We start from the raw sequence: 3,696 nt of genomic DNA on the forward strand, positions 1-3,696 counted from the left end.
TTGAACAGTCTTGCTTGGATGATTTCAAAAGGATAAGAGTAAGCATTCAGCAGAACGAGACACTGATGATGACCAAATAGCTGTTTACTATCTCAGCCTGAATCTTAGTTTTTGTTTGAGAAGCCTGGTAGCCACAGGTACATCAAAGGTGACCTCCTCAGTATCCCTCGTGAATCGGTTGGGTGGAGTGGAGCTTTGCCTGAGAAAGTCATTGTTAAGACAGAACTCAGGCCTTTACTCAGGATGCCTCGTAAAAAATATTAGTATAATGTTGTAAATATATTTAATATTTTGATATATGTGAATTACGTTAGTTAAAAATAATATATACTTTTTTATATTCCTTGTGAATTACTTATTACACAGTATATCCCTCCTAGCAAATATATGAAATGTGTGTGCAAAGATTTTTTTACCCATCTCCTTTTAATTTAGTTGTTGGAACATACGTCTCTGAATGTAATGCTTGTGAATCAGCTGGGTAGAGAGGAGCTTTGCCTGAAAAAGTCGTTGTTAAAACAGAACAGAACTCAGGCCTTTACCCAGTATGCCTTGTAAAAAATATTAGCATAATGCTGTAAATATCTTAATATTTTGATATACGTGAATTGTTTGTTAAAAATAATATAAACTTTTTTATTTCCCCAGTGAACCACTTATTACAGAGTGTATCTCTCCTTGCAAATACATATAAAGCGTGTGCAAAGTTTTTTTTATCCATCTCCTTTTGATTTAGTTGTCAGAACATACAACATCTGCTACAGCTAAAGCCCATAGTCTTAGACATTTTTCTTTCATTGCACTCACAGTCTGAACATCATTAGTACAATTCAGATGGAAATTTTGTAGAGATGCAATATTGCTAAAAGATTGTATGTCTCCAGAAAATTTGAACCCCCCAAATTTGATTTATTTAATATATTTGCATTTTAATGGTTTTTCTGAAAGGGTAATCTTCTAATCAAGATGAGCTGCTATGGTTTTACTGAGTAATTCACAATTTCCAGCTCATTTATATGTGTTTGTTAATATGCAGTATGAATATTTACACAATGTGCAAGCACATATGGATTATGTTTACGTGAGATGCATGTTTAAAAATTTGAAATACTGAGCATTTAGTATTTTGGTTACCTTACAGATGTTACTCCTTTAGTTTAATGTATTCCATTGAGTCAGTCTCCCAATTTCAAGGTTAATAATAACTAATGCCTGTGTGGTACCCTAAAGTTTATAGTACTCTTCACATACTGGAACTCATTTGATAGTGTCCCCAAACCCTTGGGAAGGTTCAATAACCCTATGAAGCCACAAGTAAACTAAAGAGCCAGCTCTTCCCCGCAAGCCTCCATCATTAACCTTCAAAGATGCAAGTTCTGAAGCTAATTCTGAATAAGCTGTTAGATTCAGGTAGTGGACATGGTCAGGCGATGTGGTCAGAAGGTGACCTACTATCTGATATGGCCAGATTGAATTCTGGCACTCTCCCCTTCCCAGCCTCCTGCCAAACCCCACTTTCTAGGTTGGATTGACACAAACGTGTTTTGTTTCCCTCCAATGCCTCCTTCCTAGTCCCCTAGTTCTCCATAGGCTTGGTACAGTCTTCCTAATCACTGGGACAGGGTGCCGATTCCTGCCACCCACTGGCTATCCTGAAAAGGAGCTATTGGAGTTAAGTTCTCTCCAGCTACTGGATGAGATCTGCTCTTAAGGCATTGATTTGTCTGAGATGTCCACAATACTCCTTAGGATAGACACGATACATGCCAACTTCAAAAGACTGTTACATGTCAGTCACCATTATTCCTAAGCACCATGTTTTATCATCTCTCAAAGGCAGATATCTCAGAATATGTGTCTGCCCATATGGAACTAAAGACTCTCACAAGACATGTCACCTTCTGTGTAAAAATAAAACTATAAAAATATTAGAAGTCTTAGTATATTCTTCTTTTTCCATGTTTCAGATATTTCTTTTTCCTTGATGTTTTTGTTGTGCACAAGTCTATGAATTATAATACATATAAAGTTCAGATCATCACCGTAACAACAGCCAGGATGCAAGACAGTTCCATCAGCCCAAAGAACTTCCTCGTGATATTTTCATAGTCACACCACATTCCTTCCCCAAGGCCCTGGGAAACACCGATTTACTCTCTGTCACTACAGATGTGTCTTTTTTTTTGAGACGGAGTCTTGCTCTGTTGCCAGGCTGGAGTGCAATGGCGCCATCTCAGCTCACTGCAACATCCGCCTCCCAGATTCAAGCAATTCTCCTGCCTCAGCCTCCTGAGTAGCTGGGACTACAGGTGAGGGCCACCACATCCAGCTAATTTTTGTATTTTTCATAGAGACGGGGTTTCACCATGTTGGCCAGGATGGTCTCAGTCTCTTGACCTCATGATCTGCCTGCCTCAGCCTCCCAAAGTGCTGGGATATAGGTGTGAGCCACCGCACCCAGCCCAGATGAGTCTTTTTAAGAATGATATAAAAACAGAACAGTACCGTATATAACTTTTGAGACTGGCTTCCTTCCTTCAGTTTATTGTCTTTGAGATTTATCCAAATTATGGAGGTTTTTATTTCTTTTTTTGTTCATTAGTATTCTGTTATATGGATATGTCACAGCTTGTTTGTTCAAATATATTGTTGAATACATATAATGGTATTTTTGGAATTGGCATAGCATATTAAAAATTGCCAATATGATGCAATAGAAATAACTCTGGGAACTAGCCAGAGCTAGATTCAAACATCAATTCTGTTACTTATTAATTGTGGGCAAGTAGGAAAGTAATCTGACCCTCAAAATTTGTAAAGTGGGGAGTAATGATATTAATTTCATAGAATTTTCAAAATAAATAAATAAAATGAAAGCATGAGTGTCTAACACCTGGTAAATAGTCAAACATGTCTATCTTTCCTCCCATCTGTCATAAAGTTAAGGCAGCCTGGTATATATTTTTAGAAATTGTTATTATCCTGATTTATAGGTGTGGAAACTTATAATACTGACTTTTTATGAATGATTTTGTTAACAGACAGGAGATAATCTATTGTACTATGCATAGTAGAGATTTTGCATATCATAAATTCTTAACAAGTAAGTTTCTGCACAAGTGCAAAACACTAGGTTGCATGACTTTCCAGTACAAGGCCAGTAATTTGGTGAATCTGTTTGAAATATAACCAGCAGAACTGGTGATGCTATGTAATCTGATGCTGACATACGACTGACGGAAATTTTATCTGTTCCTTGTCATGCAGTCATATCCAACTGGAAAGAAGGAAGCAAACCTTAAGTGCAAAAGAGGCTTGGGTGGTCCAGACAGCATTAGGAAAGCCTTCTGATGAAGGTGATATCTAAGCATCCTTATCTCAGTTGATACTGGATTCCATCACTTGTCAGTAATTGATCTGTTGCAGTTCCTGAAGCATAGCATATGACTTTCTTATCAGTATGAGCAAGAAGATGCAATTAAATTTCTAATCCAAAGATTAAAAATATGAGTGTGCTTATCCCAAACTCCCCATGTTTTATCATTTCCTACTTCTGGCTATGTAAGTGAGTAAGACTGACCTTCAATATCAACATTTACAGCATGGAAATCACATTGAGGGTTTTAGTGGAGTTGTTTTGTCAAATAAATCATTAAAGTTATGTGCCATTAATTCAGTTTTAACTCATGCTTTCTG

The sequence above is a fragment of the Aotus nancymaae genome, unplaced genomic scaffold (assembly GCF_030222135.1).
Source record: "Aotus nancymaae isolate 86718 unplaced genomic scaffold, 86718_ANA_hifiasm-v0.15.2.pri h1tg000103l, whole genome shotgun sequence".
Classification (NCBI taxonomy): Eukaryota; Metazoa; Chordata; class Mammalia; order Primates; family Aotidae; genus Aotus; species Aotus nancymaae.